The sequence below is a fragment of the Hyla sarda genome, chromosome 6, assembly GCF_029499605.1.
Source record: "Hyla sarda isolate aHylSar1 chromosome 6, aHylSar1.hap1, whole genome shotgun sequence".
Taxonomy (NCBI): domain Eukaryota; kingdom Metazoa; phylum Chordata; class Amphibia; order Anura; family Hylidae; genus Hyla; species Hyla sarda.
This window is the reverse complement of record NC_079194.1, coordinates 152,129,326-152,144,702: the sequence shown is the minus strand read 5'-3', so window position 1 is coordinate 152,144,702 and position 15,377 is coordinate 152,129,326. Positions and strand designations below refer to the sequence as shown.

At 40.3% G+C, this 15,377-nt stretch overlaps 1 protein-coding gene across 8 annotated transcripts in view; it reads right to left on the bottom strand.

Moving 5' to 3' along the window:
- Window positions 1-15,377, bottom strand: part of ZNF469 (zinc finger protein 469) — a 607,005-nt gene that overhangs the window by 249,982 nt on the left and 341,646 nt on the right. For all 8 annotated transcript variants that reach the window (XM_056525555.1, XM_056525556.1, XM_056525563.1 and 5 more), the window contains one exon: window positions 3,723-3,813. The gene's annotated coding sequence lies outside the window, so the exon portion shown is untranslated. The remainder of the gene's footprint in view (window positions 1-3,722; window positions 3,814-15,377) is intronic.

Sequence of the window (15,377 nt, the reverse complement as noted above, 5' to 3'; positions counted from 1 at the left end):
CAGTACTGGGCATGTCTGTGCATACAATAAAAAGCTGATCCCTTCCATGTGTAGTCTGAGCCCACTAAGCGATAAAGTAATGACCTGTCAGTCTGCCAAGTGCCAGTTAAAGACACATGCATCAATTGTTATTGTTGCCATTCATCATTTTCTGATCATTGAAAGTATCGTTGTAAATATTGCCAGTTGTCAATTTCCGATCAGTTATATATTGCCAGTTGTCGGTTTCTGATTAACGTTTAAATATTACCAGCTGTCAGCTTCTGATAGCTTGTGCTTTGTGCAGTGATTCAGAGAAAAACAAAGAGTCAGCAGATGTGGAGAGTCTAAAAAGATTGGAGGCCTATTGCCAAATCATTAGAAAGTATAAGAATAGAAGCCGAATAAAAGAAACATCTCTTGTGATTCATAAGGAACATGTGATCCTTAGTTTACACCTCCATCTAGATCAGCATGGCACAGGGCCAGCTATAGATGTGATGTCAGGGGAGAAATTAGCTTAACACCTTATTATTTCTAGGTGCCCCTGCAAAGATAGCATCTGTCTAACTATTAATGCATCAGTCTGCAGCATTTCCATCAGCGCCAAGCTTGGCTTATTATTTCAAAGCATACTTCTGTCCACGGCATCGTTGCTCTGAGCTGTATTTTAGACAGGCACATTTGCATGATCATCTGCTGTAGAGAAAACGGGGCACTGATAGGGCACATTGGAAGTTCACTGCACGGTCGCTATCCTAATTAAAACATGGTGAGGATTCTAAACTGGAATTTAGAAGGTAGACAAGAGGTGCACCATGTGACAACAGCATGTCTCTCCATGCCATCTAATCACCAGCCTTTTACCTGACATGTTTTTCTCTTAGCAGCAAATAGAGCCTACAGATTGCCTTTAAAGGGAATTTATCACAGATTTTTTTTGGGTATCGATTAGAGACAGATACTTAAACATGTTTTTGTTTTCTAATCTTCTTTTTTTATGTCATAGTTTGTACATTATTATGGGGCTTCCATCTTGCTTGAAATGTTTTTAACAACATTTATTGATATGCTTTACAGCAGGACCCATGAAAAAAGACAGCAACCTGTCTCATTTACATGAAATGGAGACAGCACTTGGCAATCTCTGTGACCTTTCCAGAGGTCATTCTACAGGGAGGGGAGGCTGTTCTCTGAGCAACAGCTATTGTGTGAATCTATCTTACTGGTGTCACCTTGTCTGTGCTGAGAAAAAAAAAAGCATTACTAGGAAATGATCTGTATAAAATAGAAAGTCTGAGCTAAGTTTTAGACCTAGTGGCCAGAATAGCCACTGCAGGCTGTCAGAATGATTATGAAATATAGATAGAAAAATTAAAAATAGAAAAAAACATCACTAAAAATTCTTAAAAAAATATGGTTAACACAAAAACTTTCAAACCTAAGCAATAGGTTGTTTTCTGATGACACATTCCCTTTAACCCCTTAAGGACTCATTTTGGCCTTAAGGACCCGGCCAATTTAAATTTTTGCACTTTCGTTTTTACCTCCTCCCCTTCTAAAACTCATAACTCTTTTAATTTTGCACCTACAGACCCATTGTACCAATTGTACTTTGCAATGACAATACTTATTTTATAACATAATCTGCGAGGAAACAAAAAAAAGCTCATTTGTCGGGTGACGGGCTCCCGTTTCTACGCAGTGCACTTTTTGGTAAAAATGACACCTTATCTTTATTCTGTAAGTCCATACAATTACAAGGATACCTAATTGATGTAGGTTTTATTTTATTTTACTACTTAAAAAGGAGGCAGGTAAGGGCTTTCCTGCTGTCCTCTTAGCTAATCGGGATATCGCAATTTCACTGCAATGGTCCAGATCAGCTCCGCTATGCTGCCGGGATCGTTTCTTTAACATTTCAGATGCCGCAATCAACTTTGATCGTGGAATCTAAAGGGTTTATACCGGGCATAGGCTTTATCGGCGATGTCTGGCATTAACCCTGGGTCCTGGCTGCTGACAGCAGTCAGAACCCACTGTGTATGAAGCATGCTCAGCTGATGATCACGCTTCAAACAGTGGTAACAGGACCAGGGCGTACAGGTACGCTCTCTGCATCCTTGACTAACAGGGCGCAAGGGCGTAGCCATAACAGGTTAAGCTTAGAAGAGTTGCATGAAAATAATAAAAAGAATGACTATGAAGAACAAAGCATTTGATAATCATAATAGTCATAAACAAGTCACATCCAAACGGAAGAGGATTTTCTAGTGGAACACAATTTATTTTTGGGAAGCTGGGAGTGTCCAATAAACAATGACTTGATGGACAAATAATGGTAATGTTACGTCATGCCTGTGATAGGTACACTGGCTGAGAGTGAAGACAGTTTCCCTCACTATCTCTAGAGGTTTTGCAGGTTATCTCACAAGCATGTGTTGGGATTAGTATTAACATACTGTAGAATGTATATGGATTCATTCCTTGACATCTCCGTTGAACATAGCTTAGTTAGAAAGTTACATATGTCAGAAGATTAACATTTCAGAAATGATAAATGAGCAAGAAGAGAGAAAGCGATTTCTACCTGCAGCCATTCCCTGGAGTCCAAACAATAAGCTTATGCAGAGTGACTGCCACAGGGGTGCCTGACTACATGTAATACTAGAGAGGACTGTAAACATGAAGCGGCATGTAGTCTTCAGTCCCTTCCTGGAAAAAACCTTCCACATTAATAAAAACAGGTTTATTTGTTCCACAATTAATGCCTTCTCTTCCTCTGAACAAACAACATCAAACAGTCTGATAAATCCTCCCCATTCCTCCATTAACCAGCTGCAAGATATTAGACCCCTCTGTCATGCTCCGCCAGTAATAAAACGATTTTAACCTGTTCATTGCCTGATCTTGCTTACACCATTAGACTTTGCTATAAACATCACATCTAATACTATATCTATAGCTGTGGATTGTCTGATAAATCACTGTAAAATGAATGAGATCTATAGCAATTCTGTACATAAAAATGTGGCATCAGCAGTTCATGGCAAAGAATAAACAGGTGAAGAGACTGACCAGGTCAAATGCACAATGCTCATTGTTTCATTTTATCACTATTCACACCCAAAATAGTGGAGAAAATACAGATGGAAATTTGTATAGGTAGTGGTTCCCAGTACTGACTGATAGACGGAGATTAATCTAGCCATGCAAACTATATGATAGCAAGAATCAGGCCTTTTCTTTTCATTCTGCTCACAGCTTCTGATGTTTATGACCAGCTATAGTCCAGCACAATTGGGGAGATTTATCAAAACCTGTGCAGAGGAAGAGTGGTCCAGTTGTCCATAGCAACCAATCAGATTGCTTCTTTCATTTTCCACAGGCCTCTTTAGAGGCCTGTGGAAAATGAAAGAAGCAATCTGATTGGTTGCTATGGGCAACTGCACCACTCTTCCTCTGCACAGGTTTTGATAAATCTCCCCCAATATCATTTGGAAGTTATCTACTTCCCCAAGGAATGTTTATATTATTCTGCAAGCTTTCAGGAGCAAGCTGACGATTACTACAGTGATTCTTTTCAAAGCCTTCATTTCTTTGGCTTGAGGAATGGGTTTAAGCAGTACAAATACATAATTTCCCATCAGATAGTTATAAAACATGCCATTTCATTTCCAGTTTCTGGTGTAAATACAGAATACTAGAGAATGATCACAGTAAGAGAAAATAATTTGGCTTACCCTGGTCAGGAACTATTCATTGCCATGCCTGTGCTACAGCACTTAGAATTGAAGCAAGACTTTTCAGGTTGCCTTTAGTTAGCTGGATCAACTGAGGAAACAATAGACAGAATAGAAATGTTAATATTTACAACAGGATATCATCACCAACATATTCTTTATCACTATCCTGTGCTCCAAACTAAAAATGATCTAGCCAACTTTGGCTCTTAAATGGAAAAAATGTATGAGCCATACAAATTTTCAAAATTGCCAAATGTAATTACATACATAGTAAAATAGAATATCTGTCTTATAGCAGATGAATGGAGAAGGAGGTCCAGCTCTCAGATAATTTGAACATAGCTTTTACTGACTTATATTAAAAACATGGAAAAACGAAACACCTGAGAGTGCTTTAAATATAACATGCAGACACGTTTCGAGCTTAGGGCAAACTCTTAGTCTTCGCAAAGTAACACAATCCAGTGATGGTTTATCTACACTCATAGGTAAGTAAAAGACAGACACGCGAATACCCACGAGGTGCCGGGCAGCAGGTTCAGCGTGTGACAACAGATCCGGTAACTTCTAGTTGCAACACATACAAAACCTGGTGTGGCTACTAGTGTTGCAACTAGGTAGACAGGGCTGCAGTAGCCCATAGCAACATTGCATTAAATCAAGACATGGCCGGTTAAGAAAACAGGTTTGTGGCCAGACGAGCTAGATCCCTACGGGATTAATTATCCAGCAACCCCGCCGCAGAGGGGACTGGGCCGTTTGGTCTTTACACAGGAGGCATTTTGGATATTGGATAAACGGACTCAATTACCGTAATGACCTAATGTATATCTATTAGATTGGGTTCCTTCTAAAATCCATCCTAGGTGATTTTTTTTTTGTCATAATCATCCATACATATTCATTACTTTTTGTATCCCCCCCCCCTCCTTTTTTTCCCCCTTTTCTGAATATAATTTTCTTTCTATTATGTGTGGTCCACATTGTTAGCAAAATTACTGTAATAGTAAATTCTCCACATACAGTTGGTTTATTCTGGGCATGTAGCTAACAAGACCTATGATACAATCTATGTGTGCCACTGAGATGATCCGTGGGCTTGTGCCAGTTATTTTTGATGTTCTATACCTTTACTATTTGCATATGGTTCAATTAATTTAAATATATTACAGAAATCTTTTTTCTTATGTATTCCGAACATGTTATTCTGGCTAATAATCTATTAATTCAATATATCGTTCAACACTTCAGCATTTTTTTTCCGTCTGGCCGGCTTGTGTGTTACTGCATTTAGTTTGTATGCTGACATGCAGGAGATAACCAAAGTTAATTGGTGTGAAAAAATGTTTGTGTCATCATATTATATACATAATTTTTTGTAACTATGCCAAAAATGCTTCCCACATTGTACTTGGATATTATCTGCTGCATGTACGATGCGATGCATCATGTGCAGCTATTGCCAAACAGTGCGGACACTGATTATAGATATCCATATGCTAACATACCTTTGCTCATATTGTGTTTGTATGAATGTCCCCACCCAGTGCATAGTAGACATGTGCAATTCGTTTCGGAACGAATACTAAACTTAACGAATTTTCCCGTTTTCGGGTGTTCGTTACAATCCGAATGCACGAAAAAAAAAATATTTCCGAAAAAGAATACGAATACGAATATACAGTTAACAAATGCATTCGTTAAGCAACGCATAACGAATAATGCATGTTAACGAATAACGAATGCATTCGTTATGAGTAAACCGAATGTAAGGAATGAATTAGATTCTTTTCATTGGGTTTACCTGAGGAAAACTTGCCTTCCTACACAGAGAAAACTGCAAAAAAAGGTGAAAACAACAAGAATCCTAAGGTAACACCTGCTATTTATTACAAAAGAGGATCAGCAAGTGAAACTAATGTGCATTTCGTTTAGTAACGAATGCTAAATTTAACGAATTTTACAGATATAACGAAAGATCCGAATTAACGAATGCATTCGATGTTATTAACGAATGCATCCGAAAACGAAAGAAATTTCCGCGGATGCATCCGAAAACCGAATATGATGAATGCACAGCATTCCGAATATTCACAGAACCGAAAAATTTTTAAAAACGAAAACGAACAAAACGAAAAAAAAAGAAATTTTTGGTTCTGCACATGTCTAGTGCATAGATGTGTGCATGGGTTGTTTGGATTCATTGCTTTCTTAACTGGTCATGTCTTGATTGCTATGGGCTACTGCAGCCCTGTCTACTTAGTTGCAAAATTAGTATCCACACCAGGTTTTGTATGTGTTGCAGCTAGGAGTTACCGGATCTGTTGTCACACGCTGAACCTGCCGTCCGGCACCTCGGGGGTATTCACGTGTCAGTCTTTTACTTACCTATGAGTGTATATAAACCATCACTGGATTGTGTTACTTTGCCATTATTAAGAGCTTGCCCTAAGTCACTAATTCACTATTAGGTATTTTGTTTTTCCATGTTTTTAATATAAGTGAGTAAAAGCTATGTTTTAACAGCAAATCATCTGAGAGCTGGAGCTCCTTCTCCATTCATCTGCTGCATACGGTAAGCGGCCCGCACAGTCTGTGCTCCAGTAACCACAGTACAGCCGGAGTCCTTCTACAATGTGTCCACATTGGGTGGTGAGCTGAGCACTATTTTCTTTCCATTTCCTTATAGTCAGCTTTGAACTGTAACCATTAACACTTTTTGCAGTTGTAAATCACAGGTGATTGCTAGATGCCAATATGTAAGGAATAGATAAATTATAGTGATATTAGTGGTACTACTTCTGTACCCATAAGCTGAACAGCAGTAGCACAGTTGTTATGTATGACTAAAGGCATGGGCATTGCAATAACCTTAGTGACTGTTGGGTTTGAAGGTAACTTTGATCCTGGTCATTTAACAAGTTAGATTCTACAGTTAATAGAGACTGTGAAATCTAAGATATTTCACAGAGGAAGGGTGTCTCCCTGATGGATTACTATTGTGGCAGCTACAGGGAATTGGACAGATTGTGGTACATGACTCGGGGTGTTGGTACGTGTGGTAAGTGACTTTGTGATGCCAGGGTGCCGTTAACCTACACGGTCCGAGGATATGACGGCTTCTCCTGGGCCAGGTGCGGGATAATATATACACCAATGCCAGGTTATAGATAACTGTCTCTTTACTGATGATCGAGGTAGCAGGTCTTTTACAACACAGAAGTTTGTGCAGTGAGACGGGCAGAGTGGAACACGGGGAGCCTAACGCCTGTCTTGGAGTTGTAGTGGCCATTGAATGCAGCCTGAAGATTAGTGGCAGCATATGCTGACAAAAAGCTTTAATTTGACTGATTGAAGTAGATATTTTCCCCACAGAGCTTTTGCTAGGCTTTAACAATTCACCTGCACACTGGGGCCTTTTCCTGAGATTTTGTGTGGCTCTGGAATTTAGTAGACTTCTTATCCCTTAGGTTTCTCCTCAGCTTGATACACTCTCCTCTAATTCTCTCCTTCTCCTCACAACTAACTCCCGACTGGTACTAAACTGACCTCTCCTCCCCCCCTCTACGACATTAAGGGCTAGGTTTGGGGGTTTCCCAGTGGGCAATCAGGGTCACCTGGTCACTCTGCCTCGATCTCTTAAGGGTACAGTGCTCAAGAAAATGCATAACATAATATAGCAATATGATAAAGTGAAACAATACTGCAGTGGGCCCAGTAGATAGTCAGACAGGGTGTCTGAGGCAATCTCTAGCCCACAGGACAGCCTTTGCTGCGGAGACACCCCATTATGCCAACCATGGGCCTAATAAAGGTATTTTACAATGGGTAAAAGCATTCTAAATTACTAAAGAAATGGTAAAAATTCCCTGTTCCTAATTTCCTAGTGAGAATAATGAAATAAAAATAAACTTCCCCAAGAAAGTAAATTAAAATGAAAAAGCATAATTCTATAAATAATTATATAATGTATATAGTATTGGTATTATTTAAACTAAATTACATTTAGCATAAAAAATGAAAAACAATTGTAGGAATGCTGTTTTCCCAATTCCACCATAACAAAAAAATTCTAAATTTAAATCACTAAAGTATTTGCAAATCAGAATAAGAATTTCAGATTTTTCCATGAAAACAAGCCATCGTAAATTATGATTCTTACAATTATTCAATGAAAAAAGTCCCTCTGTCCTAGGGGCCCAAATTAGACTGTGCTTGAAACTAATTGTAGATGACAGAACAACTTAATTGGGCGCTGTAAGGTTCAAAAACTATTGTACATGTTGTACAGCGTGGCAAAACATTAATCTTTCTAATATACTTCATGAAAATGTTCTCCCTTTTTTTTTTTTTTAAAGAAATTATGGCTTATAAAAGGACACCACTAGGGGTCCCCATACCATCGAGAATATAATCCTCTCCAGCGGCAGCATCATATTTGTCCAAGCCGAAGCACAGGCAGGGACAATGTTCAGTAAGTGAGGGTGGGACTAACATTCCTCTGGCTCACTCCTTACATATCAGACTGAATACAAAGAGGAGGTGGTTACAGAACAGCATGCAGTGATTGGATCAAGAGACTCAGCACAGCAAATGCATGAAGGAAGATGAGTCATGCAGAGTGAGAGCAAGAAACAGACATGCTCCCTTCAAAGCACAGGAAAAAAGCTAATGAGCAAAAGAAAGAAGGTATTTGTAAAAGAAATATAGGTGCCAGACACATACAAATCAGGATTAAGTATTAAAGGGGTATTTCAGGAATAACAAAACAGGTCTTTTTTCTTTCAAAGACAGTGCCCTCCTTGTCTCCAGTTTGGGTGTGGTTCTGCAGCTAAGCTCCATTTAGGTGAATGGGGCCTAGTTGTAATACCACACCCAAAGTGGAGACAAGGAGGGTGCTGTCTTCGAAGAAAAAAGGCCTGTTTTTTTATTCCTGGAATATCCCTTTAAGTAGCAAATAACTTTTTTTGTGGGATATGACAGGTACTCATTAATTCATCCTGCTCTGCAAGGATGTTTGTGCACAGAGACTATAGATATACAGATTTTGTGAAGTTGCAAAAGAGAGAAGCTGGCTGTCAAAAAATGATGCAATTGTGACTTCTCTGTGAAATGACAACCTTAAAATAAAGAGTTTGTCTCTATGTCAGATGATATATATATATTTTTATACTTGTTAAAGTAAAACTGGCACCAGTTTATTAGAAGTCAAAGGAAACTGCCTGTGCCTGCTTTTCCACAGGAGAAGTAGAGCTGTGCCGGAACCGCATATGATCTGGTCCTCTGGCCAGGCTTCCCTTCAAGACATGATATTAGCAGGGATAATCCTCACCATGAAACCACAGCATTCTTGGACTTAAGCCGGTAACACGACACACAGAATATCTCATAGCAGATATAGCCTTACTGTTGCTTTGAGTCATTTTCCATACACAATCCATTCACAATCTTGTTTTTGTAGCAAGATTTAAAAATATATCTATCACTCTGCTATTTTACAGCAGCCATCCTGCCCAGATTCCCAGTTGGATTACATAATTGACTGTGGGAGGTCGTTCTGTTAGTGTCATCACTCCTAATATACTACTAAAGATGAGCAAACCGAGCCCGGCAAACCTGGTCTTGCTCAGAACTTTAGGGTAAAATTGTCTTTCAGAACTTTCAAACTTAGCTCATGTGGGCCTGGCATTGGTTCTATTATTAGCAGGAGGAATAAGGAACACATGACATTTTGGTGCCTGAATGAATGGAGGAAATACAAGGAACACTGAGATGATTTCTGGGTAGCCCAGCATACCTTGCAGCTTGCAGCTAGATCACATGACCCCAGGTTATCCAATCATTGCTTGCCTTTTGTTACATACAGCTCCCAGGCCAATCAGGATACAGCATAGGGATCAGTTTAAGAGGCTGATAAAGCCCTATGTACTGCATTACAGCTACCATCTTGGAGAGAAAGCTGAGAAAGAGCAGACAGTGAACAGGAACTACTGATTCCAGAAAGTTTATCCAATACAAAGAAAGCTGAGCAAAGCATTGAACAGGGGGCTGACCTCAGACCTGCATTACTGTGTCCAGTTGGTGCACTACAGATCCCAGCAGTGTCACTGCAGAATGAGCCCATAAAAGCTATCAAATTACAATACAAAGCAGGTTAAGCAAAGCAGTGGGCGAGCCTGTATTTTAACATAAATTCTCATATGCATTAAGAGCATTTATATTAAACTTGGAATACGAGTTTTAGGCCACTTTAATTGTATTTTCTGGATTTAATCAAACAAAGTATTTTAGAACAAAAACATGGTAACGCATGTTAATGTTTGTTTATTTTCTTTTTCTACACTGCTTATTTGCCTTGATTATAAGACTGAATTAATAGTATCATATTTAAACACTTAGATTTAAAGGGTACCTGTCATATCACAAAAAATAATGCTTTTATATGTTAGTCACTAGGTCATGCAGATTCTTTATATCTTTTTGTGTCTTTTTTTTTACTCAAAAGTCCATCTTTTCTGCTGCTCCAACATTCTGACATCTACTGCTCAGAAGGGGGCAAGTCTCACCATGCATTCACATCAATCCTGAGTTTACTGTGCCATGCTTGGTCTCTTCATCCAATAATTACAGGCTGCTCTGTAACCGCCTCTTCTCTGTTTTCAGACAGGAGTCTGATAGGACAGGAAAGAGCACAGAGTAGTGCTAGTCCTGCCTGCACTTCCTGAACTTCATTCCAGCCTATGCTTTAACTGGGACAAAGATGATGCTGCAGCCAGACAGGATAATGTTCTGGATGGTATAGGAACCACTAGTCATCTGTTTTTAAATGCCTTGATTTCTATAAAAGGATATTAAATTTTTTTAATGAAATAAATTAATTGTTAATCTAAGTTAATATATAAGTAAATATAATATATGAAAGGTTAATGATTTGGCATGATGTACAACATCATAGTATTTCTACCTGGGTTTAACATAAATATGCATTAAAAGTGTTTATAGTGATTGTGGACTAGGCATCTAAGGCCAAGTTACTCGTATATTCTGAGTTTAACCCCTTAATGACGCAGGACGTAAATGTACATCCTGGTGTGGCGGTACTTAACGCACCAGGACGTACATTTACGTCCTGTACATGACCGTGAGCATCAAAGCGATGCTTGGGTCATGCGTGGCAGGTCCCGTCTGCTGATAACAGCCAGGGACCCGCCGCTAATGGCCGTGATCGCGAGGATGTCTGCCATTAACCCCTCAGATATCATGATCAATACAGATCATGGCATCTGCGGGAGTGAACAGTATTAGCACTCAAATGATTGCTATAAATAGTCGCCTATGGGGACTATTAAAGTGTAAAAATATAAGTAAAAAAAGTTTTAAAAAATTTGAACAATCCCCTCTCCCAATAAAAATGTAAATTGTCCCTTTTTACTAATTTTACCCCCAAAAAGTGTAAAAAAAAATAATAAACATATTTGGTATCGCCACGTGCGTAAATATCCAAACTATTAAAATATAATGTTAATTATCCCGTAATGTTAATCAAACAGTAAAAAGTTTTATATATACAAATGTGGTATCAATAAAAAGTACAGATCACAGCACAAAAAATGAGCCCTCATACCGCTGCTTATACGGAAAAATAAAAAAGTTATAGGTCAGCAAAATAGAGGGATTTTAAACGTACTAATTTGGTTAAAAAGTTTGCAATTTGTTTTTATGCGGTACAATAATAGAAAAGTAGGTAGTCATGGGTATCATTTTAATCATATTGACTGACAGAATAGAGAAAACAGGTCTATTTTACCTTAAAGTGTACAGCATGAAAACGAAACCTTCCAAATTTAGCAAAATTGCATTTTTTCAATTTCCCCACACAAATAGTATTTTTTTGTTTGTGCAATACATTTTATGGTAAAATTAGTCATTTTATTATAAAGGACAACTGGTCGCCCAAAAAACAAGCCCTCATACTAGTCTGTGGATGAAAATATAAAAGAGTTATGATTTTTAGAAGGCGAGGAGGAAAAAAACAAAAACTTAAAAATAAAATTGTTAAAGGGGTTATCCACCATAAGGTGATTTTAGTACGTACCTGGCAGGGAGTAATAGACATGCTTAGGAAGGATCTGTGCTTGTCTTGGAGCTAAATGGCTATGTTATGAGATTACCATAACACTGTGGCTAGCTTTTTGTGAACTGGTATTTCCTGTTTGCCTTTTCTTTTTTTTACTACAACTCCTACAATTCCATTTTCCTCCCTCCCACACATCAGCCACCCTACCCATTGAAACATAAATGAGCTGCATCCATTCAAAGACCTGTGGTTTTCAATCAGGGTGCCTAAAGCTGTTGCATTAGTTTCAGATTGATGCCTCTCCCACCAAGCGATCCCTCCACCCATTGAAGCAGACAGGCTCCCTGTCATCAGCTGACTAGTGAGTCAGGTCTCGGCCGTATTGCAACCTGGGAAAATCTGAGACGACAGTCGTTTTGCATGCTGATAAAAATAAATATTGGAGTGAAAATCACAGAAGAATTGTGAGAAAACACTATATTATGAACTACACTAACTTTACAGCCCCTGTAGCATAGTCAAAAAAAAAATTCCTGGAATACCCCATTAAGGCCCAAATGGGCTGAGTCCTTAAGGGGTTAATTAAACATATAGTATTTCTACCTAGTTTAACATAAATACACATTGAAAGTGCTGCGAGTGAATGCAGAATATGCATTTTAGGTCAACTTGCCTGCATTTTCTGGGTTAAATCAGATATATAGAATTTCTACCTGTGTTTAACATAAAAATGCACTGAAAGCATTGAGAGTGAACATGTAATACACATTTTAGGTCAAGTTGCCTGTATTTTCTGGGTTTAGTCAGATATCTAGGGCCTCATTTACTAAGGCTTTTCCAAGTAGATTTTCTAGGATTTTATGTGTCCCATGTGTCATGTGCCAGAATGTCTGACAAAAAAATTAAAAAGGTTCTACTAACTCTCCACTTTACTCAGAAAACCATAAAAGGGGGCGTGGCCATTGGGGGAATGGGGCGTGTCTCCAAAAAACTCTACAAAATCTGACAGCTCAAAGCATATGTTAAAAGAAAAACAAAATGTAGGGAAAATCACCAAACACAAAATACATAGTCAATGCCATGGAAAAATTATCTGTCAAAAAAAAAAAGCACAAGGAAAACTCCACTCCACTCTTAGTTAATGAGGGCCATATACATTAAAGCAATGAGGGTGAAAATTGATTGGCTGTTTCTCTGCTACTTGACTACTTGGTGAGGGTCACCCCCAAAACGTAACAATAACCTTCAAATCTTTTTAAGTTTAGAAAGCAGCAGGGCCCCCCCTTTTAGACAGCAGCAGGGCCCCCCTTTAGACAGCAGCAGCAGGGCTCCCCTTTAGACAGCAGCAGCAGGGCTCCCCTTTAAACAGCAGCAGCAGGGCCCCCCCTTTAGACAGCAGCAGCAGGGCTCCCCTTTAGACAGCAGCAGCAGGACTCCCCTTTAGACAGCAGCAGCAGGGCTCCCCTTTAGACAGCAGCAGCAGGGCCCCCCTTTAGACAGCAAAAAAAAAAAGCACAAGGAAAACTCCACTCCACTCTTAGTTAATGAGGGCCATATACATTAAAGCAATGAGGGTGAAAATTGATTGGCTGTTTCTCTGCTACTTGACTACTTGGTGAGGGTCACCCCCAAAACGTAACAATAACCTTCAAATCTTTTTAAGTTTAGAAAGCAGCAGGGCCCCCCCCTTTTAGACAGCAGCAGGGCCCCCCTTTAGACAGCAGCAGCAGGGCTCCCCTTTAGACAGCAGCAGCAGGGCTCCCCTTTAAACAGCAGCAGCAGGGCCCCCCCTTTAGACAGCAGCAGCAGGTCTCCCCTTTAGACAGCAGCAGCAGGACTCCCCTTTAGACAGCAGCAGCAGGGCTCCCCTTTAGACAGCAGCAGCAGGGCCCCCCTTTAGACAGCAGAAGGCCCCCCCCCTTTAGTCAGCAGCAGAAGGGCCACCCTTTAGTCAGCAGTAGCAGGGCCCCCCTTTAGTCAGCAGCAGCAGGGCCCCCCTTTAGTCAGCATCAGCAGGGCCCCCCTTTAGTCAGCAGCAGCAGGGCCCCCCTTTAGACAGCAGCAGCAGGGCCCCCCTTTAGACAGCAGCAGCAGAGCCCCCCTTTAGACAGCAAGCCCCCCTGTAGACATTAGCAGCAGCACACAGCTCACCTGCGGCTGTCCTCCGTTGGGTGGTACCTCTCCACTGCCCCGTTCTTCCGTCCTCCCGGTCCACATCATGGCGTCCTATGGAGGAGCATGTGACATATATGTCTCTCCGCTTCCTCTGTAGCGTTACGCTGGCTGCGGGGGAGGAGGCAGAGTGACGTGTGCGTCACATGCTCCTCCATGGAACACTATGAAGCGGACAGGAGGACTCGAGAACGGGGCAGCGGAGCGGCAGCAGGTATCGGACATGGTATCGGGGACATTAAACGAGTCCCCGATACCATGTAAATGGCTAGTATCGGCCCCGATACCGATACTAGTATCGGTATCGGGACATCCCTAGTAAATATGCTAAGGAGGAACTAGAAGCCCATGATCAGACATCAGAAGTTCACACTGAAAGGAATGACAGGGATGAGGAGGAGGTGTTTGATGATGAGGATGTCAGTAGGCCTGTTGGCCTGATCAGCTCAGGAGTAGTGTTGCTCGCGAATATTCGCAATGCGAATTTTATTCGCGAATATCGCATATATGTCTTTTTTTTTTTTCACAGTACACATCACAGTGATCACCCCTCTCTGCTTCCAGCTTGTGTGGTGTAAAGAAGGCTCTAATATGCGAAAATAAAACGCGAATATTACGACTATGCAAATTTAGCGAATAAATGACGAATATTCGGCCATATATTCGCGAAATATCGCAAATTCGAATATGGCCTATACCACTCAACACTACTCAGGAGCAGGTGACATCAACTCTGCTGCATCTGCAAACTTCAGAAAAATTCCCCCCAATGGATGGGCACATGGGTGGTGATGTATCTTTCTCTTTACTGTATCCTGCCTTTTGGAAATTGTTTTCTATCTTACCAGATGCAGTAAACCAGGCACAGTGCAGTCTCTGCAAAAAGAAAGCAAGGCATAGCCAGGGTCCGAGTTTATAAATTACATCTCTGTGAGCTTAGATTTGCTTTGGACTTGATAAAGGGAGGAATCCCGAAAGCTTGTCTCTACAAAATGCTGTTAGTCCAATAAAAAAGGTATTACAAGATACTGCAACATTTAATGATGCATGTAGTAATTTTTCCGCCACGATGTCCCGTCACTGTATAACGCCCGTAATGAATTACGGCATATACGGGTGCAAACGGGCAGTTACAAAACCCCATAGGCTACAATGCAATTTAGTCACGGCCGTCAGGGGTTTTGTAACAGCCGGGTTTTGCAGCTGTAGAGACGGAACATGTGACGGAAGTTTGTAAACGGAGAAATTCATAGTGTGAAAGGAGCCTTATTGTTTATTCTGGGATTGAAAATACTGTAGGTGAAGTGAGTTTCTTCCCCTGATGACAACTGTAGGCAGCCAAAATGTTTGGATTTTAACTCTCTGGAGGTGTGAAGAAAAGCAGGGGATCTGAATCAAAAAAG